At 45.5% G+C, this 23,123-nt stretch overlaps 1 long non-coding RNA gene across 1 annotated transcript; it reads left to right on the top strand.

Moving 5' to 3' along the window:
- The first annotated feature begins 15 nt into the window (after positions 1 to 15).
- Positions 16 to 19,624, top strand: LOC310744520. Its single transcript, XR_014539598.1, has 4 exons — positions 16 to 60; positions 3,148 to 3,201; positions 18,087 to 18,187; positions 19,499 to 19,624. It is a non-coding gene; the product is annotated as an uncharacterized lncRNA (long non-coding RNA).
- The last annotated feature ends 3,499 nt before the right edge of the window (positions 19,625 to 23,123 follow it).

Below are 23,123 nucleotides of genomic sequence, written 5' to 3'. Positions count from 1 at the left end.
TCTGTCGTTGTTGAGGTCAGGAATGAGGAGGCGACTGGGGAGGCGGGATAAATACCGAATGTCATGTTGCTCCTATTATTATCGTTACTATTAATAGTAATCAATAACAATATTAATAATATTAGAACGCCTGCACCCTAACCCTATTAAATATATATTTAGAACCATAGAGTTGTAGAGCTGGAAGGGACGGGGGGTCATTCGGTCCAACCCCCTGCGATGCAGGACTCTCAATCAGATCATACATGGCAAATGACCATCCATCCTCTGCTTTGAAACTTCCAAGGAAGGAGAGTTCATCATCTTAAATGACTCTTATGCACAGTTCCCTGCCTGAGAGTAATAGCCCATGTCCTTCGTTTAGGGTAAAACGGGGAAGTTACTGGGCCTTAGACGGGAATAACCAGGCAACACAAGCCCAGTACGTTTCCGAGCACAATTCAAAGTGTTGGTGCTGACCTTATAGCCCTAAATGGTCTCGATCCAGTATACCCGAAGGAGCGTCTCCGCCCCCATCGTTCTGCCCGGACACTGAGGTCCAGTGCCAAGGGCCTTCTGGCGGTTCCCTGGCTCATCCAACCTCTGCTTAAAAAACTCCAATGAAGGAGAATCCACCACCTTCTGAAGAAGACCGTTCCACCATTGAACAGCGCTTACTGCCAGAAAGTTCTTCCTGATGTTGAGCAGGAATTTCCTTGCTTGTAATTTGAAGCCTACCCTCCAGAGCAGGAGAACAGGACCCTCTTCTCATTGGGTCTAAACTGTCATCATTCACAGAACACAGAAGTGGAAACCCTGAATCTGTGCTATATCTAAAGGAGCATCTCCACCGCCATCGTTCTACCCGGACACGGAGGTCCAGTGCCAAGGGTCAGTGCCAGTGCCTGGCGGTTCCCTGCCTGTGAGAAGCCAAGTTACAGGGAACCAGGCAGAGGGCCTTCTCGGTAGTGGCACCCGCCCTGTGGAATGCCCTCCCATCAGATGTCAAAGAGGAAAACAACTACCAGACTTTTAAAAGAAATCTGAAAGCAGCCCTGTTTAGGGAAGCTTTTAATGTTTAATGTATTCCGGTATTTTAATATTTTGTTGGAAGCCACCCAGAGTGGCAGGGTATAAATAAAATAATAATAATAATAATAATAATAATAATAATAATAATAATAATATTCCTTGGGAACTGAACTTAGTGCAACTGTATTCCCAAAGTTCAGGAAGTAGGGGCAAACCCTGGTCCTCTCCATGTTTAGAGCCAGTGTGGTGTAGTGGTTAAGAGCGATAGACTCGTAATTTGGGGAACAGGGTTCGCGTCTCCGCTCCTCCACATGCAGCTGCTGGGTGACCTTGGGCTAGTCACACTTCTTTGAAGTCTCTCAGCCCCACTCACTTCACAGAGTGTTTGTTGTGGGGGAGGAAGGGAAAGGAGATTGTTAGCCGCTTTGAGACTCCTTCGGGTAGTGATAAAGCGGGATATCAAATCCAAACTCTTATTCTTCTCTTCTTCTCACATAAGCAAACGCCACCGGGTTTGTCTAGGAACGCAAAGCCAGGAGACTGCAAGGCTCTGGCGTACCCTAAACTAGGGAGGAGCCCTCTTCAACCCAGGGAAACAAGAAGAAACCCCGATCCTACAGACGCATTAACTCACGAGCATTTAACCGATCCAAAGGGTTCCCAATAAAATGGGACTTCCCAATGTGAAATGAGTCTCCACAGGTGGCGCAATAGATCACTACATCTGTCTGTTAACCAAAGTGTTGGTAGTTCGAGCCTGCCTCAAGGAAGGCAACAGGCAGGATTCCTGCATTGGGGGGTTGGACTAGATGACCCTTGGGGTCCCTTCCACCTCTAGAATTCTATGACTTCCCAGTAATTTGGGTTTCACATAGGATCGTGCTCCACGTCTGTTGCCCTCCTGTTTTAATAAAATGGTGTTGTGAATCTCTATCTACCTTGATTATACATTATTATTATTATTATTATTATTATTATTATTATTATTATTATTTTATTTATTTCTATACCGCCTTTCATCTGAAGATCACAGGGCGGTTTAAAATATATAAACACAAACTTGCAAACCTTCGAAATAATAATTTTGTACTACACTGAATAATGGTTCAGTGATCATTTAACAATGGGGAGCGAGGGAGGGGGCTGAAGTTCACCTCCACAGTCGTCCTAGCCTGACTCCGAAGAACAACAGCTGGAGCGCTGTCACGTGTATAATTTTCAAATGGACCGCTCTCCTTTAACTCCCAGATATTTCCTTCAGCTGTACATTTACTCCCCCCCCCCCACATTAAAATGCAATACATTGATATATTGAGTGGGAGGCAGGGAATAAATTATACCATGCCCGCCTCACATAGGCCAGTAACATAAACAGACACCCCTTCCAAACGCATTGGGTTGAACGCCAAGTCCCATTGATTTTCAGTGAAAATCACTGCTGAGGACCTATGTCCTATTTTATTTTAATTTTTAAGCTCCACATCTTCAGTGGAGGAAGCTAGACGGGATGAGCTCTCTTGCAGAAACCGGAGAATCCGGAGTCAAAGCGGATTTTCTGCTCAGGGTTGACGCGGAGCCGACTCTTGGAATCGGCCGAGAGAGAGCTAAATGACTTCGGCTCGATCGCTTTGTGGATCGCACCGCTGAATTCTCTCCCCCTCCCAATCCCTATCCTACCCCACCCCTGGACTGCCGCCTTTTGCGAGGTTTCCCTTCCTCCTTGCGAGGAAGAGTGTGAGGGAGCCGGTGACGTCACCGTGCCCACTGGGTGTTCTCCTCTCGGTCCGCCTGAGAGTTCAGAGGCAGAGAGAGAGAGAAAGGGAGAGAGAGAGAGAAGCGTTCAGCAGAGCGCAGAGATTCAGCCTTTGCTTCTGGCAAAAGCAGGCGGACTGGGCGGACTTGGGAGGTTGGAATCTCTCTTCCAGCGGCGGAGGCTAATAATTGACAAGCGCTTCAGTCCCGTCCGGTGTCCAGAGCGTCGTTTGGCGTCTGAGCGAAGAGGCTGCCTTTTTAATTGCGCTAGAGAGAAGCCGCCCGGGAGAGAGCAAGCAAGCGAGCGAGCGAGCGAGCGAATTCCTGCCCGCCTGGATGTAAATGCCTGATGGTTTCTCGACGCTCAATTTCTCTGCTTACCAGGAGGAGGACCCGCAAGATGTACGCGTGAGGAGCAGCAGCAGCCTGATTTAGGAGGTAAAGCCGGTTAGGGTGGCGCGGGGAGGGAGGGGGCACTTGTGGGTCTGGCAGGGAGCTCCGAACGCGTGTTGTGAGCGCGGGGAGGTTGTAGCCCAGGCAACATTGCCCCTTGCGCGCGCGCGCGCACACCCAAACAAAAAGGACCCTAACCGAAACGGGTGAGACAATTTTCCGGGATCTCAATGGAGCCTCCATGTTCAGAGGCAGTTGAGTAGAAAATATTGGTTGGGGGAGGAAATCAACCACAGGCAAAGAGGAAAGACCTTCATGCCTTGCTTTTGAACGCTGTGTAAAGATCTGAGCCAGGAGAGCTTAGATTCCTAGACTTTGGTTTATCATAAGGATGGTTTGGTTTTGGTTCTTTAATCTATCCGCGCGCCCCCTCAAAAATGGTCGTGTGAGTGTGTGTATCCGTGTTTATGTAAGGGCGCAAGGGAGGGTGGCAAGGAATATATAGTGGAGTGGCGCGTAAGAACCGTCTCCAAAGGCCACGATCGTAGGGCATTTATCTCGTAGTCCTTGCCCCTGCCGATTTACTCTTGAGTAAGTCCCTCACAGTTTATGAGGGCTTTCTTCTAAGTATGGATTCATGAGATCGCCGGCTTTAAAAGATCCCTCCAGATTAAGACAGAGAGTTGCCTTAGAGATCAGGATCGGGATAAAAAGCAGCTCAGGGGAATACTTAAGAAGGAGGGGGGGTCCGTGGCGAGGACGTTTCTCAGGACGGCGGGGACGGTTAAACCGCAAGAGGTGGAAGTCAGGAGAAGCCCAATTTTAGCCCCTTCCTTGTGATGGAGAGAGAGAGGGGTGCCCGCTCTTTCCGCGGGATCCCGGTTCTTCCTTCTCCAAAGTCTCCTAGCGCGGAGGGCTGTGGAAACCGGTTTCAGCACATTGGAGCAACTCGGCTCCCAAGCTGCGTGCTGGATCCAGAGGGAAAGGTCTGCAAAGTGTCGTGTGTATTTCTTGAGAATTATTCACACCGGCAGCCAGGATTGTTGATCCACTACCAACCGCATCACGCACTTTCCTCATCGCTCCTTTCCTTCGCTTAGTTTCATTCCATTGGGAAGCGGAGGGAGCTGCGCGGTCCTGCTGGAGTAGGATCGGAATCTTCTTTGAGGGTTTAAAGAAGGGAAGGCGAGGGAAATGAGTTAGGGGGAGATGGATGTCTTTGTAGCCCTAGAGGCTGCGGAGTTGGGATCCCACAGACGCTTTCCCTAGGGCGCTGGAGCTGCCTTTGGGGCGCTTAATCCGAAGCGACCCGCCCTTTGGAACCGATTTCAGGTAGTGTATCGCAGAAGAGCAAGTTAACCACGCACCCGCCCCTGAAGTCTGGTTAGATTCTTCTTGGCAGAATGATGGCCGGCGGCGAGGCTACTCCGGGGTAAGAGAGAGCTCACCCCGGGGTAGTTGGCCCACCGTGTGGGGAGAATATGCGCCGACCAAACTTCCAACCTCCAGGCTGCGATCTTGGACGCGAGAGAAACAATCCCGAGGTAAACACTTTAAGGACTCTATATAGGAGAAGAAAAAATGTGGATTTTAAAAACCTACCAAAAAACACTAAAGCAGCGATCCACAAAACTGTTGTTTCGGGGCATTTGAAACCAACACCCGAAGCAACTGGGGAAAGTTGGATATTGGAAGCCGGTTTCGGATGAAATAGCTGGGCTGTTGGAGGCGGATCGGGCCCCCAAGATGCAACAGGAGTCCCCTCGGCTCAGACCGAGCACATTTTAGGTTGCAGTCCTATACTCTCTTACTCGTGAGTAAGTGACACTGAATTCAACGGGACTTGAATAGACACGGAGAGCATTGCGGCTTGGAAATCGCGCAATAGAAGCATTGTACACCCACATACACAGCTTCGCTGTTCCTGGATAAGGCTATTTGATTTCCTTCTTTTTCCCATTTTTAAAAAAATCTGCTTGCTCCGGCCTCGTTTGTCAGGGCTTATTATTTGCAGGCGTGGTCCCTTTTCGATGCCGTGTGTCCTATAATTTGGCAGAAAAACTCACCTCTTCTGAAAAGGCCAAGAAACGGTCCGTGAACCCCAAGGGAGCATAATAGCTAGTAGAAGGGACATTGCAATAAGATTTAAAAATAAGTAATTATCAGTGAGCCCACGAAGAAATATTAGTGTATTGACAATCTCTGACCAACGTTCTTAAATTCCTGAGAATTCAGAATCGAAAGCAAGTTAGGTACTGGACTCGTCTAACAAGCCAGGTTACCGGAATGTATTCTTCTTTACCTTTCCATTATCTTTGGTCCACTCTCCACTGTAACAATAGCCGCAGGTTCTTCTAAAACAATAAAGCGATTGGTTCTCAACGTTCACAGTGCAGTTTGGCAGATTTTCCATTGGCAAAAGACTCTTCCTGAAGTTGGATGCGTTGTTGTTGTTGTTTTTAAAAGGCAATTGTAGCGCTGATGGTTTTAATAATAATAATAATCAAATACAAGGTTGTTAGAAGTATGAGTATGGATATTATGAGTATGGAAATCCACGTTACGCAGGTTTCTAATTTCAATGTTCTTCCAGAGAAAGAATTGTGCTTTTCTTTGGCTCTCCAGAATCTTCGCAAAATGCCTTTTCAGCCTCTCTGTATATTTGGTACAGTGAGTCTAGAAAAAAGTTCTGCGTGTTTTAGGAACTTGCACACCCTTTGACTGATACATAGGTTTTAGTACAGACATTATTCTACAGATTTTATGAATCATGTTCCATTGACGTTGCCTCTCTGGACTCCCAACCGTATAAATTAGACTGACAGCCTTAAAGGGCCTTGCTTACGCGTGTCTATAATCCTTTGATTTCTATATGCACTTAGATTTGACCCGTTCAGGTATGTTGAACCCCTTGAACGTGTGAATGGCCGGCCACACAACGTTCATGTTTCCCATCGCCTTCAATGCAATACTTCGTCAGTAGAGACAACCGAGTTTCCATTTTATAAATAGCTGAGGAGTTACTGAAGTGTAGAGAAATAGTGACATGCGCGCACCTCCCTTGCACCTGAACGTGTGAACTGTGTCAGTTGCGGGTGGCGGGCGGGGGTTGGGTGGCGGGGACTGAATTTTAAGTCCTCTACTACGATATGGAAAAATCCTAGCCCCCTGGGCTTAGATCTCTGATTGCTCACCCATGCCACCAAGTCATCCCATAATGGTGCCGCGAATAGTATGCACGTCTGAATCAATCCGCTCCACAGATTCCAACGACGGTGCTCGCCAAAACAGATTCTGAGGCTAAGCTCGCCTGAGATCTGACTCAAAGCCTGCTCTTTCTTCTGAATCGGAGTCCACCGAGGGATGGGGAGAGTATTTCCTCTTGCCGTATCTAACTTGAAATGGACCGGATACGAGGGAATCGCTTCCTTTTTACTGAATAAAGTGAGCGAACCAACTTCAAAACAACAGGAACCGTCCCTTAGGGATCCAGGAGGAACAGCTGATCTGGCCTGCTAAAGCGATCAATTATTGCAGAGAATATATTGTCCCTTAATGTGGCACCTTCAGGGGAAATGCTTCTCTAATAACCTCCGCCTGAGACTGGTATATTTCCAGAGCAATCCTGCTCGTATCTACTCCGGAGTATCTGCAATGTGACTTACTCACTAGGACTGCAGCCTCAGTTGGGGAGCCCAACAGACAACGTCTTCTCAAACAGTGTATTTAAAAATCGAGGTGTTTTTTTATTATTAGCCTCACATTTGGATGATTTCACCCACCCTCCCTTCTCCCTCCCCATCCCCAATGACGCACACATCTCGTGCCCTACTTTATCGAGGCAGCCACGTCAAACCGTTTACGCTACTTTTTCAGTCATCTCCATCGGCCATCCCTCCCTCGTTGGAGAGGAGAAGAAGGGCAAACCCCGGAGAATTCAGTAGGCGTTGCAATATATACGTGCTCTTAGCTCAAGCTGAATTAAGGATTAAAAAAATAAAAAATAGGGTCGATGGATATTTTAGCGCCGAATTACCAATTTTACAAGGTTAGGTGAACGATACAATCCTAGACTTTAGTATACCAGAATGTATGTGGAGGGGGGCATATCTTTAAAAATTATTCTCAAATTGTAATTTATGAAATAGAGAAAACCAGGACATTATGGAAAGGGTTGTGTTTTGACTTTATTAAATGCAGGAAGTTTTCCTTTTGCATGTGGGGAGCCTTCCTAAATACAACTCCCTGTCTGGACTGGTACACCCTAGAATCCTACCACCTTATTCTTGCAAAAAGCAAAAGCAGCCATGTTCTTTCTTTGTTTGTTTATTGCATTTCTATCCCACCCTGTTCTCCAAGGTACTCAAGGTGGCGTACCTGGCGCTCTCCATCCTCAATTAATCCCCACAGCAACCCTGTGAGGTAGGTTAGGCTGAGAGGCAATGACTGGCCTAAGGTCACCCAGTGAGGAAAAAAATACAGAATCCACATTTGGGTGATAGCTTTATTAGGCCAGACAAAATAGCATGCTGCCATTCAAGTTCTCCAGAACTTGAGTTCTACCAGGCTAGAGATGGTAAACAAAGCAAGGCTGCGGATGATTCGCTGATGGTGAAGCCATGGAGTCTGTGTCAGAGATATGGGAGGTTGTCGTAGGTATGCAAAGGAGGTTCTGTGCTAGGCAGATTTTTATTCTCCTGTTTCTTGAAAATATAAAACCCAGCTCTTACCCAGGAAGCTGTCTTGTTCCAAGTCAGGCTACTGATTCGTCTCAGTACTGTCAACAGTGACTGGCAGCGGGTTTTCTAGGGTTTTAAAAAAGGTAAAGGACCCCTGACAGTTAAGTCCAGTCGCGGGCGACTCTGGGGTTGTGGCGCTCATCTCGCTTTACTGGCCGAGGGAGCCGACGTACAGCTTCCGGGTCATGTGGCCAGCATGACTAAGCCGCTTCTGGCAAACCAGAGCAGCTCACGGAAACGCCGTTTACCTTCCCGCTGGAGTGGTACCTATTTATCTACTTGCACTTTGAAGTGCTTTCAAACTGTTAGGTTGGCAGGAGCTGGGACTGAGCAACGGGAGCTCACCCCTTCGCTGGGATTCAAACCGCTGACCTTCCGATTGGCAAGCCCTAGGCTCAGTGGTTTAGACCACAGCGCCACCTGCGCTGAGTGTTTTAGGAGAGGGATATTCCTTCCCTACCAGGAGAGGCCTGGAATTGAACCTGGAATCTTCTACTTGAGAAGAAAGAGCTGTACCACTGAGTTTACAGTCTGCCTCCATCCTTTGGCAAAACACACAGGTTCTTTGTTGTGTGAAAAACAGGAATAAAGACAAACCAGACTGTTTAAAAAAAATGAGATTGTTTTAAACTCTCAAGTTCAGTTCCCAGTATTTCTCATTGGAATCGATCATCTTTCCCCAGATGTATTCCAGATTTTGATTTATTTTTTACTACAATTCCCACCACCCTTAACAATTGGCCATACTGGCAGGGCTGATGGGAATTGTAGTCCAGAAAAATCCAGAGAGTTTCCGATAGGAGAACACTAAGACGATCTCCTGAGCAGCAAAAAGGTGGCAATATGTGGGGGTTCTAGAATGGATTGCAGTTAAGGAATGCCAATTTTTCATGCCTCCCTATCTTAAAAGCTCTCTAGAAATAGAGAATTTGCACTGCAGAAAAAGGGCCGAGCACAAACTTTTCGCCCTGATGTGCTAGCTTTCTACTTGCAGGGAGTGTGTTATTTTTAAAAATGTGGAGAGTGGCATTCTAATCATTATGTTCCACCTGCATTGTGAAATGGAGTTTTATCAAGCTTGGCATTTTATAAGCTTATTGCACTGCACATGGAGACCTAGAGTTCAGTAACAGGGCTAGGAAAGACTTCAATCTAAGCCTATAACCCAACCTTCACAAACCTGATGCCCTGTTGGTCCTTTGGACCACAACCAATAAAAACCAACATTGGCTGGGGCTGATGGGAGTTGTAGTCCAAAACATTGGCAGAGCATCATGTCAGCAAAGTCTGCTATAAGATTCTATACAGTAGGTGGGGAAATGTTCTAGCACCATGTAAGGCAGGTGTGAGGGATCTTTGGCCCTCTGGCCCTGCTCCTCTACATCTGCTGCCTGAAGAGGCTCCCTCAGCCTACCTAACGGCAGGGCCGGTCCCACATGTTTCAGCCTGAAACAAAGCTCAATGGTGCCACCCCTCCTAAGGCCAACACTATTAAAAGAGTTGCTTGCAGCAATCAGCTACCTGTTTCTTACATTTATCTATTTCACATGCACACTTCTCCATGGTACTGCCTGAACCAGGTTGGTTCTCCCTACTGCACAGTTAAGGGATAGAAACTTGCTGAGAAAAGGAAACAGCTGGTAGGCATTGCTGAGATCCTGAATTCAGGCAGCTGTAGTTGAGATTCCTGCATTGCAGGGGGTTGGAATAGATGACCACTGAGGGTCCCTTCCAACTCTACAATTCTATGATTCTAAATGCTGGGATGTGCACATGGTTGTTGCGGCTGTTGTTTTTTCTTGTGGTTCTTGTTAAGCTGCAATTGGGACATACTTCAGAATAAAAGCATGCTTCGGACAGTGCTGTCACTAGGTTACTGTAAAAATAAGGGAAATTGTTTCACAGTTGAACTGTGAGAATATATATATATATATATATATATATATATATATATGCACACATACACAAACACGGAGAATATATATGTATAATGAGAGGGAGGGACATCTGGGAAAATGATCACCATTCTGTGATCATTTTTTTACCCATCAGTTTTATTCGATGTGCTATTAGTATTCTTATGGCTATTATTGCAGTGTTGTGTTTTTTATGTTTTAAACTCCTTTGTTTTGTTTTCTATGAATGTGTGGTTTATAAATATTTCAGTGAGTGACAATAAATAAATAAATAAATCTATCCATTCATCCATCCCCAAAGAAGAATTTCTGTGTTCATTCAGAATGAAGCAGTTGCCACATTCTGGGTCCAGGTCCTTTTGAACAGGCAGCATCGGCGCAGGCAGAAATCTGAACTGTTTCCTAGAAGGAAAGGCCTCTCACTTGAGATCTGGAGACAGGGGAGTTCCGCAATTGTTCTCTGGGACCCACAACTAAATGTTGCAGTTTGGGGCAGTGCCGCCGGAGTTAGGGTGTTGTGGGAGATTCCTCGCAGGGCGATGAGCAAAGGGGGAGCAAAACAACAACAACATGAGTACCTCCTGAAAAAGATCCATTTTAAAAGCAGCTCTACCAAAAGGAATTATTGTGAAAATAATTTTTCTCCTTTTTGGGTGGGTGCCAATTTTTGTCCTTGCTCATGGTGCCACACTACCAAAGTCCACCCCTGATGTGGGCTCCTGTGCAGTGTTGCAGCCAGACGAAATCACCTTCTTGCAGGATACTCCATTTCATTCTCCCTCTACCACATGCTCTTGTTATTTCCCACTTCTGCATTTAGCCAGCCTTCCATGGGCGCTGAGCATGCTCAATCATCAACAAACTGTTTGGGGTTGAGTTGCTCCAAGTGGATTTTATCTGCTAAAGCATGCTAACCTCTCCTCTTTGTGTGTGTGTGTGTGTGTGTGTGTGTGCATTGCAGAAGCACCTGGTCTGGTGTGGTGAAGCCAGCAAGACAGTCAGGAGGTCGGGGCTCTGCAGGCATGGCAGCGGATGTTGCTGCTTTGGCTGCATCTACATTGAGGTGCGAGTGGCGCTGTGGTCTAAACCACTGAGCCTAGGGCTTGCCAATCGGAAGGTCGGTGGTTCGCATCCCTGCGATGGGGTGAGCTCCCATTACTTGGTCCCTGCTCCTGCCCACCTAGCAGTTCAAAAGCATGTCAAAGTGCAAGTAGATAAATAGGTACCGCTCTGGCAGGAAGGTAAACGGCATTTCCGTGCGCTGGTCTGGTTCACCAGAAGCGGCTTAGTCATGCCAGACACATGACCCGGAAGCTGTCTGCAGACAAACGTCGGCTCCTTGGCCTATAGAGTGAGATGAGCGCCACAACCCCAGAATCATCCGCGACTGGACCTAATGGTCAAGGGTACCTTTACCTTTACATTGAGAGAACTGAGCTTGCTTATTATATGGCTGCTTCACATGCGCAAGCCACCGCTTGATACTACAGTGGTACCTTGGGTTACATACGCTTCAGGTTACAGACACTTCAGGTTCACTCCACTAACCACTTCACTCCACTAACCCAGAAATAGTGCTTCAGGTTAAGAACTTTGCTTCAGGATGAGAACAGAAATCATGCTCTGGCAGTGCGGCGGCAGCAGGATGCCCTATTAGCTAAAGTGGTGCTTCAGGTTAAGAACAGTTTCAGGTTAAGAATGGACCTCCAGAATGAATTAAGTACTTAACTTGAGGTACCACTGTACAGTCAATGAGTTGTTTGCAAGTAGGTATGACCTGCGTTTCAATTTAACATTTGTGGGGGTTTAGCAGTCCCTGTGGTTGGGCAGAGCCACTCACCTGGCACTGGTGTTGCTGCTGGTTACCTGGACAGTGCTGGGGCAGGGAGATGGCGAGGTCAAGGCTGCACCAGTGCACCAGTGGAGCCAGTCCAGGACTCCCACCAGGGAGTCACAACCCTTGCCAGCCCCTTTCTTCACCCCAGCCCCATCCAGATGAGCTGGTCTGGTGAGGGAAGCCCCATAACTCCACCCCCAACACCATCACTACTTATTTGGTCCATTAGCCTGTTGGTCCATTAGCTGCCTCCATCTTTTCCGCTTGGTTTTTTTCATCACTTGACGACTTAACGGTTGACAACCTGCAGCTGAACATGAGAACTGACTGTTGTTGTGTCTGCTGTGGATATATGGACAGTTATCTGTGGAGATTGGTAATGAAACATTCTCTCTCTCTCTGTCTCTCTCACACACACACACACACAAGTCATTGGTACTTGACATTCAAGCAATGCACATGTTTCGCTCCATAAGACGCACCTGACTATAAGACGCATCTAGTTTTTAGAGGAGGAAAACAAGAAAAAAAATATTCTGAACAAAACAGTGGATATACGATTTTTGTGGTTCATGTTGTGGCCACAGACATAATATGTGATCTGATGGTGAATTTGGGGTGACCCAATGCAAAAATCCTGAGGATCCATGTGCTTTTACCTCCCCCCTCCCAGGCAGCCTCCTTTATCTCTAGAGTTCTTTATCTCCCTCCCGATCGCTTGCCTATCAGCTGCTCAGTGGCTTTGTTTCAACACCCCCTTCCCTCTTTCTAAAAATAAAAGCACGATCTGCTTTTTGCCCCAAGGCAATTTGGTTCCAGGGACCATACATTCGCTCCATAAGTCGCACAGACATTTCCCCTTACCTTTTAGGAGGAAAAAAGTGTGTCTTATGGAGCAAAAAATACAGTATGCGTGTAAAGGCCTTACTGCACTGGTTGGCATCAAAACCTATTCTTGGGAATACTCTGTGTGAGAGCCAGTTCAGCAGAGCGGGCGCCATTTTGCTGCATGGTGCAAGGGAAAAGGTGGAAGGGTTATGGGAGCTCAGGGACAGAGAAGCTGCTTTGCATGCAGAAGGTCTTAGGTTCAGCCCCCAGAATCTCTAGGAATGTCCCCTCTCTGAAACCCTGGAGAGATACTGCCAGTCAGTGTAGATGGCATTGAGGTTGATGGAGCAATGGTCTGACTTGTATAAGGCAGCTGTCCTGGTTCCACTCAAAACCCAGAGGCAGAGGCACGACTTGAAGGAGGAGGACTTCAAAGGGCCGGGGTTGCCATGGCAGCTGTCACTCCCGCGATTTCCATGGCAATGAGGTGGAAAGGGGGGGAGGTACTGGGCTGGCTGAGTCGCAGCTGGAGAGCAAGTCCAGGCTCCCCTCTTGGAAAGGGCTGGTTGGCAGCAGGGATTGTTCAGCGGGCCTTTGCAACCAGAGCACCAGCCATGGTGGCCCTCAAGGTTGGAGACAAGTTGAAGAAGAAGAAGAGTTTGGATTTGATATCCCGCTTTATCACTACCCGAAGGAGTCTCAAAGCGGCTAACATTCTCCTTTCCCTTCCTCCCCCACAACAAACACTCTGTGAGGTGAGTGGGGCTGAGAGACTTCAGAGAAGTGTGACTAGCCCAAGGTCACCCAGCAGCCGCATGTGGAGGAGCGGAGACGCGAACCCGGTTCCCCAGATTATGAGTCTACCACTCTTAACCACTACACCACCCTGGCCCAGTGTGGAGGTCTACGAGGGTGACCCTGGCAACAAGGTGAATGTGGCGAGCCCCTTCACAGGCAAGAAGGGGATCTTGTTTGGGGTGCCTGGTGTGTTCACTCCAGGTTGTTCAAAAACCCACCTCCCAGGCTATGTGGAGAAGGCAGGACAGCTGAAGGGCGAAGGAGTGGAGGTCATCGCCTGTTTGTCTGTCAACAACGTCTTCGTCATGAGCGAGTGGGGAAAGGCTCACAAAGCCGAGGGAAAGGTCCGGATGTTTTTTTGTTGTTGTTTTTTCAAAAAAATTATTGGTTTTCACAATATTATAAACAAACAAACAAACACACAAGACAAACAAACATAAATCATAGCCTTATTGAAAATTACACTTATTAACTTTGTTAAGTGACTTCCTCCCTTCCCCTTGGTTGAATTTCATTGCATGTCCTTTTAACGGTTTTCCAAATCCCAATTTTTATGAAATTTAACTTAAACATTAACATCCTTAAATCTTCACCTTATGGAATTAAACATATTAATTCATCACTTAACATAAATAAAATCCTAAGCCAATTAAGTATCTGCAAGCTATTTTCAATTAATTTAACTTAACAAATTTAACTAGATAATCATTAAATTTAGTCCACTCTTCCTGATACTCCTCCTCCTCCTGGTCGCAGACTCTTCTGGTTAGGTCGGCTAGCTCCAAAAAATCCATCATCTTCATCTGCCATTCTTCTGTTGTTGGTAATTCTTGGGTTTTCCACTTTTTAGCTAACAAAATACGAGCAGCAGTTGTGGCATACAAAAATAATTTAACATCTTTCTTGGGCAATTCCAAACCTGTTATTCCTAGAAGGGAAAGGTCCAGATGTTGGCTGATCCCACAGGAGTATATGGGAAAGCTACAAACCTGTTGCTGGACAAGAGCCACTCCAGGGACTTTGTGGAACCCAACGATCCAAACGGTTCTCTTTGGTAGTCCAAGGTGGTGTGGTGAACTCTAGTTCAGTCTCTAGTTCAGTCATTGCGGCTTCCTGTTCAGCCCTTCCCAGCCAGCATTGAGGCTCTGCACTCCACAGAAGGGTTGGAGGGGAGAGCCAGAATCCCTGCTCCCTGCTCCAAAGCAACTGAAGCTGGGATAGAAAAGGGAGACCTTGGAGAGCAAGTGCCGGTCAAATTAGACAATGCTGAGTTAGAGAGACCAATGGCCTGACTCACGATAATGCAAATTTGTGTGCTCTTGTCAGGAATGTCCCAGCAATAAGGGACTGGCATAACAAGCTACAGAAATTTGCTGAAATGGCGCAGTTGACAAATAGCCTGAGAGGCAATTCAAAACAAAAATTTATGGAAAAGTGGGATAGATATAAGATATATGTTCAAAAATACAGTAAAGGTTCACTATCTATGCTAGCATTCAATTGACGTTGGAGAGAGACTGAGTTGAGAAATTAAGACCAAGGGTACAGGAATGTATTAGATAAAATGTAAATAAATATACAATAATAAGAGTACATTCATTTGTAAAAAAGGAATATACAATGGGATAGACAGGAAGTCCAAAGTGCTGGTACATATATGATTTTGGAATAGTTTTTTGTCCTTGTTTTCTTTCTTTCTTTCTTTTAGCATATAAACTTTGTACACATGTTGAAAATTATAGTATAATAAGTCTTGTGATGTAATATGAGAATGTTTACTGAGGTAGCATAAGAACTTTAATAAATAAATAAAATTCCAAAAAAAAAAGAAATGTCTATTGGTGGTACAGACCTGCCCCCTACAAAATAATATTAATCTGGTCTCCAGTAGTAGTAGCCAATTTCATGCACAGTCATTGAAAATTTGGCTCACAAGTCCATTTTCTAAGCAGGGGAAGTGGTGAGGTTCCATTTGTATTTCATTCACTTTTATAAATCATATCACCATCTCATGAGCTGTCTGGAAAGGCAACAGCCAATCGACTCTTAAGGGGAACTTTCAGGAAAGGAGTCTTTTCTTGCTGTTTTCCTTCTTGTACATTTCTTTGAGAACTTACTGAAAGGCAAATTCATACATGCGGAAATGAAATGAATCACACTGTCAGTTGCCGGCCCCAGTCACAGCCACCTCTTAGCGCATTATCTCAAAGCATCTAAAAGCATGTGTCCTGGTTAGGCCACCAGTCATTTTATATAGCCTGGGCATCAGTGAAAGGATTGGATTGTCTTTGCCCCCAGACCAGGGTTCTGCTACTCTGCAAATTGTATGGAAGTGAGAGCTGGACCATAAAGAAGGCTGATCACCGAAGAATTGATGCTTTTGAATTATGGTGCTGGAGGAGACTCTTGAGAGTCCCATGGACTGCAAGAAGATCAAACCTCTCCATTCTGAAGGAAATCAGCCCTGAGTGCTCACTGAAAGGACAGATCCTGAAACTGAGGCTCCAATACCTCATGAGAAGAGAAGACTCCCTGGAAAAGACCCTGATGTTGGGAAAGATGGAGGGCACAAGGAGAAGGGGATGACAGAGGACGAGTTGGCTGGACAGTGTTCTCGAAGCTACCAGCATGAGTTTGACCAAGCTGTGGGAGGCAGTGGAAGACAGAAGTGCCTGGCGTGCTCTGGTCCATGGGGTCACGAAGAGTCGGACACAACTAAACGACTAAACAACAACATTAATTTAGGGATCACCAACATGGTGCTGCTGGTCGCAGAGGTATCCCTGAGGCCTCTGAGACCCCCACTTACTGGTCAATGAAAGTGGTTACCATTTTCTCTCTTGAAAAATACATAGAACTGAAAGAGGAAGTTGGACGTCTGAAACCCTTTCCCATGTCCTCTTTTGGTTCTACATGGTTTTCGAGGCTCGGATTAGCTCTGCTAGATTTGACGTTTACTCAGATCCCTTGGGGAAATGAAATGTGTGCATGCCCAATTTCCTCTCCGTGTCTGATCTGGAGAGGGAGAGGGGGAAAAGGACGGCGAGTCCAGAATCAAAGAGTGAAAGTCATTCCACATGCAGCAATCTGAATGAAAAGAGCAATATCTCCAAGAATATGCATCAATTTCCAAAACTGCCTGGTTAAATTTAAAGAAAGGTGTGTGTGTGTTCCCCAGCTGAACACGTATTTCCACAAGAGGGATGTGTTGTGTAGTTTCCTGGCGTTGGGTTTGTGCTTTGGTATGGCTGCACAGCAGACAGAAATCCATCCGAGACCCCTTTCTCCATGCCAGGAAAAGCTGCAGCTGTTGAATTTCTGCCAAGAAAAATAGTATCTAAGGGGAAAGACAGGCATGGCGTGGTAGAGTGATAAGTGCTGTACCAATAAGATCCAGGAAGCCATGAGATATGTATGTCCCCCATCCGTGCCTTGACTTCATTTGATGGTAGTACAGTGGTGTCTTGGTTCTCAAATGCCTTAGTACTCAAACAACTTGGAACCCAAACACTGTAAACCCGGAAGTAAGTGTTCCGGTCTGTGAACCTTTTTCGGAAACCAAACGTGCTCTGTTTTGAGTGTTATGCTTCTGTTTTGAGTGCCACACTTCCGTTTTGAGTGTTACGCTGGGGTCTGTCTGTTTTTGCTATTTACCGATATTTTGCGTTTTTGTTTTTGCAGCTCTTCTTTGTTTGTTTTTGTGACTGTATGGAACCCAGTTCAGCTACTGATTGATTGATTGATTGATTGATTGTGTGACTGCAGTACATTGTTTATTGCTTTCATTTTATGGATCAGTGGTCTCGTTAGATAGTGAAATTCATGTTAACTTGCTCTTTTAGGGGTTATTTTTAAAAGTCTGGAACGGATTAATCCATTTTGCATTATTTTCTATGGGAAAGTGTGCCTTGGTTCTGGAATGCTTTGGTTTTGGAACGGACTTCCCGAACGGATTAAGTTTGAGAACCAAGGTACTACTGTAATAGTATTTAAGACTAGTCTTTCCTAGTGCTCAAGGAGTCCCACCAAACAATTTGAGGGGGAGGACAATATTACAAGAAAAACCAACAACTTCATTTACAAATAAGTTTAAATGACTGCGAGACTTCCATATGGGCACATACGCTTCCTTTGCCTTTAAGATCATCAAATAGATCCCAGATTACTAGATGGAACTGGCCATTTCTGGCTGTAGAAGAGAGAGTCCACACAATTTGCCTAATGGTGGGGTTGCCCTTTATTGCTCAGTAATCTCCCAGACCTTCAATGTCCATTGCTTTGTACCTTCGGGAGGGGTAGGCAAAACGAGTTGAGATAAGTGAAAATTAATGGAACCCAGAGAAAGAGTCTTTAAAGCATCTTCTGGTACTGACTCACTGCACTCAGAAGAGCATGTCCTGAGGTCACTGTTTCCACCCACAATCCCTCTTGTGATGTAAGACCTTTGGTAGTTAATGCATAGCTAGGTTATTGAATTGTTGCTGATGTCAGTATTTTGTATTGCTGCTGCTATCTAGCATTTTATGCAGACCAAACCTACGTATCTGTGTATACGCAGATGTGAGCTGCACTATGTTCTATACTGGGCTGCTTTCTACTGGGTAAAAGTGCCTAAGATTTTAGCCTTGGGCTGCAACCCATCTTCCTGGGAGTAAGCCCTACTGAACTGGCAGGACTTATTTCTGAGTAAAAATGTGTAGAATTGTGTTCTCGACACATTTACAGTGTTATAGGGTGGTGTTCCTATTTTAAAAATACACACTTTTTAAAAACACTTTGTGTGTGTGTGTGTGTGTGTGTTTATTTTTGTAGTGTAACTTGCTTAGAACACAAGAAGGCAGGATGCGAAGAAAAGGAGTCAGAAATAAAAACTGTTAGCAGCGCAACCAGACAATTTCAGCACCCAAAAGCCTGTAAAAGCACATCATTATTTTTATTGCTATTTATTACTTGTATTCTACTTTTCTCGTCCAGAACACCCAAAGGGCCTTGCAAAAGGATTTAAAAATGGACAGTAAAAATGCACAATTTTTGAATGAGCTACAGCAATTTGGAGAAGGCTGTAGCTTTGTGGCAGAGTGGGTTCAAAAGCTCACAGGTCCAATCCCTGGCTTATCCAGGGAAGGTTGCAAACTTGTAGCGTTCTGCATGTTGTTGGACTCCAACTCCCACAATCCCCAGCCAGCATGGCCCGGTGGTCAAAGAGGCTAGGAGATGAAGGCCAACAGCATCCACAGGTTCCCCATCCCTGCCCCAAAGCCGGTGTTAGTCAGTGTGAAATAATGAGCTAAATGGATGAATGACACGACTCAGTACAAATTAGCTTCCTATATTTTTAAGCAAGGCAGCAAGTTAAAAACATAAAATAGCAGCACTCAAATGTCACATCAATTAAAACGGACCATTTTTTAAAAGGCTATTCGATGGTTAGATACATAGAGCCTGTTGAATTAAAGAGTTTTTTTTCAAATGAATGGGGGGAAAGAGGTTGCAAGATCTTTAGTGGAAAGTCACCCTACATTTTGCTTCTAAAGCTCCACTTTGAGGAGCTGATTCCAAAATCTTAGAACTACAGCAGAAATGTCTCTGCTCCACCCAGTATGGCAGGTGGTAGACTTTGCTATCCGTATAGAAAGTGCTTGAGAATTCTGGTTTTATTTTCAGCAAAAAAATAAACTTCTCCCTTCCTCTCATTTATTTATTTTTTTGCAAGACGGGTAGCAAAAGAGTTGTGCAAACATCCAGATTCTACCCACTTTATCAATGCATGTTTATGTGTGCTGATTATGCTACTACAGCCAACATTTTATTTATCTGTGATATTTTTAGGCTGCCCTTGAATGTGTATTTCTGGGGCAGCGTGGACAGCCAAAAATCTAATCAACCAAGTCAGTGTATTAAATATCTATGAAACTTAGGCAATGTGACATAAACATAGAATGAATGAATAAATTATAAGAGAAGAAAACATCTTAAGCTTCAACTTTTGAAAGCATAGCAAAGAAAAAGGTCTTGTTGGGGAGCCTTCAGATGTTGCTTTTGTTGTGCATTTGTGATTATTTGCACTCATGATGGTTAGATGCGATCCCATTTTCAACACTGCAAAAGACACCCTCAGCTTGCAGAGTATAGTCAGATATAACTGCATGAGAAAGGTAGATAGAGATGAACCTTCAAGCTTTCTAGACTGTCCTTCCTGTGCTGACCTATTGATCTTTCTTCAGGGTTAGACTGATACTCTCAGGATTGCTGACCTCATTTCCTACTTCCTTCTTCATCCTTACCTCAGGAAATGTGATCTCGTTGTATGTTTCTCCTATGCATGTGAAAGAGCAAATATAACTCTGAGGCCTTGCCTATCAAGTATTTACTTCCTGCAATAAATGTAGATTTCTTCCTTTCCTCAACTCAGAGCCTCAGTGTGAATTAATCCATGCTCCTCCATCAGGGATCCAGTGTTTTTCTTTTCTGCTTCTCTGTGCATGTTAACTCCAAACACCCAACACATCCTGCCTCATCTTCAGTCAGTGACTGTCTTGTAACTTCCTGCTGAAATCCTGTAACTTTTTTAATGGCAACTTTTCTGGTTGGTTTGCTTTTCTGCTGCTTTTCTGTCCTTCCAGAGGGCAGTAACAATGGGGAAGTATCACAGAGCACCGAATAAGCAGAATGACCTGTGGGTGGTCCGGTCTACATCTACCACTAATGCACTATTATTGTGTCAATTACATGTCCCAGAACTCACGCACACAACAATCTGGAGAGATGTCTCTGGAAGGATGGTGGGGAAGGAATCACACAGGTATCATACAGGAGTGTGTTTTAGAATGATGTAGAGCATGGGTAGGCAAACTAAGCCCCGGGGGCCGGATCTGGCCCAATCGCCTTCTCAATCCGGCCTGCAGATGGTCCGGGAATCAGCGTGTTTTTACATAAGCAGAATGTGTCCTTTTATTTAAAATACATCTCTGGGTTATTTGTGTGGCCTGCCTGGTGTTTTTATATGAGTAGAATGTGTGCTTTTATTTAAAATGCATCTCTGGGTTATTTGTGGGGCATAGGAATTTGTTCAATTTTTTTTCTCTCCAAAATATAGTCCGCCCCGCCCCCCAAGGTCTGAGGGACAGTGGACCGGCCCCCTGCTGGAAAAGTTTGCTGACCCCTGGTGTAGAGGCTAGATGGATGTAAATGTTACCCTTGGTACAGTACAGTGGTACCTTGGGTTACATACACTTCAGGTTACATACGCTTCAGGTTACAGACTCCAGAAATCATGCTTCAGGTTAAGAACTTTGCTTCAGGATGAGAACAGAAATCGTGCTCCGGCGGCACAGCGGCAGCAGGAGGCCCCATTAGTTAAAGTGGTGCTTCAAGTTAAGAACAGTTTCAGGTTAAGAACAGACCTCTGGAACGAATTAAGTACTTAACCCGAGGTACCACTGTACACTGGTTTCTAGGCACACCTTTCCCAAGGGGCATTATCAAAGTTCAAGGATATGTTTCAAGCTTGCAAAAATGCTCAGGGATGGTTCAAAGCAGGGTGAGTGAGAAGTGCAGTCTGGGGAGAGGCCTGAGGAGCAGCTAAAGAGTCTGAGGTGTGTGTTGTGTGCACATTTGGCCTATGGGCCTGAGGTAACCCATCCCTGGCATAGAAGAAAAAACTGGGCCTGTTCTGACCATAACATACAAACGTCTTCCCTTCTCTGAGAGCCAGTGTGGTGCAGTGGTTTAGAGCGGTAGACTCGTAATCTGGTGAACTGGGTTCGTGTCTCCGCTCCTCCAAATGCAGCTGCTGGGTGACCTTGGGCTAGTCGCACTTCCTTGAAGTCTCTCAGCCCCACTCACCACACAGAGTGTTTGTTGTGGGAGAGGAAGGGAAAGGATAATGTTAGCTGCTTTGAGACTCCTTCGGGTAGTGATAAAGCGGGATATCAAATCCAAACTCCTCCTCTTCTTCTTCTTCTGGGACTGTGGGGAAGGCATCAGTGATAGATGGCAGGCTTGGAATGCTGTGCTGGTATTTTTTTTAAAGGCCTTCTGAGAGCCCAAAGCACATCCTATAATTTTGCTCCTTGCTCCTTACAGCACCCCTGTGAGGCAGGCTTGTGTTATCAGTCCCATATTGCAGATTGAGACAGAGTTTGTGCTTTCCTAAGGCTACAAAGTGCATTTGTGGCGGATGTGAGATTTGAGCCAAGGCCTAGCTGATTCATAACTCCGTTGTTTAGCCACAACCCTACCCTAACTCTGCTGCAGCCTCGATAGCTTTTATTTTATTTTTACTTGTAAGGAGAAATTGGTTTCCAGACTTGTTTCTTTGTTCTAGAGCTCAGGCTGCTCAGAAAGCAGATTAGTATCTAACACTAGATCTCCCTGCGATTTTCAGTAGGTCAGTAAGAGTTTCTGAATCCTAATTGTTTAACTGTAGCAAAAATACAAAAACCCCTTTTCTAAATTAGATTTGCTAAAAGGAAGAAAGCCTGGGGAGTGGATTGTTTCTGGTGAAAGGACCGTGTGCTCAGTTTAGCTACTGAAAACACGTTCCCGGACCGAGCAGTTTCCCAATAGGTACTTAGTCCCTTAATTCTGTAGCTATTAATCCACTTTCTGGAAAGCGACACGGTTTGTGAGGTGACAACGGAGAAGTCTCAAGCTGGCTGTGGCATCGTGAGATGGTAGGAGCATCTGTCTGTTTGTCCGATAGATAACATACTGCTAGTTCTGGTAGCTGACATCAGGAACAAGGAGGGAAGTTGCAAGGAATGGGATTTATGAGCTCATCCCTAAAGACATAGTGCACTAAGCCTGCAGTCAAACATTGGCCTAGTTCTCACTGCAGTGGTAATTCTGGGTTGTACGATTCACACTGCACGTGCCAGAATACACCTCTGTACAAAGCAATTCTCTGAGCCAGCTAGAATTCTTCTCCCAGTTTTTTTTGGGGGGGGGGAGGGGGGACTGGAGAGATATGGTGGAGCATTCAATCTGTGAGTTTTGACTTGTAGCCTCAAGTGGTATAGCCCTGATACAAGTTCATCACCTTGGAGTGAACTGCCGAGCATTGGTGGTCATTAGGATCAACTACCCACCCAATGAAAATTACTTATTATAACTTATTAATTGCAGCAATTCTACAATTTTGTGTGAGGTTAGATTTGGTACAGGGTAGTGTGTGTGTGTTTTCCTTTTTCAAAGACGTTATGATTTTGCGAAAAAGCTGAAAAAGTTATGGGTAATGGCAAAATGCCTTTCTGACACCGAAAGAACATTTAACAGGCCAAAGCAGTCGCTAAGAGGCCATCTTGAAGATTTTGTTTTCATGCACCATGTTATTACAGGAATGTACCACCTTCAGAAGCACCTCAGAAAAGAGAGAGAGCAGTCCCTTGTTTGTCAGAGGGGTAGCTGGGTAGATTTTCCAGGGCTAGGGGCAAGGGGCAGACTTCCATGCCCTGCACCTGGGATTAACAGAAGGAAGGTGGGATTCTCTGCAGTTTGGGTGGGACATGCACCCTTGGAAACATGCAATACATTTGTTGGTCTTCAATGTGCCTTAAGGCTCTGTGTTGTTTTGTTTCAGCAAGCTAGCAAGACCTCTCTTCTCAAAAGTGTTACCAGCCTGAAGTTATAGTTTTAGACACACTTGCCTAAGAATCAGGCTCCCCGAATAAAGCAATCAGGCTCATTTCTCCTGAGCAAGTGGGCACAGGGTTGGCTGCACATCCATTTCACCAGCAGATTCATCAAGGTGCAAAGTCGGCTTTTGCACATCCACTCGCACATAAGCCCTGCTGAGTTCCATGGGGCTTACTCAGAGCTACCAGAGAGTAAGTCCCATTGAGTTCAGCA

This window comes from Podarcis filfolensis, assembly GCF_964270895.1.
Source record: "Podarcis filfolensis genome assembly, chromosome: 11".
Lineage (NCBI taxonomy): Eukaryota > Metazoa > Chordata > Lepidosauria > Squamata > Lacertidae > Podarcis > Podarcis filfolensis.
This window is presented reverse-complemented; position numbering and strand designations above follow the sequence as displayed.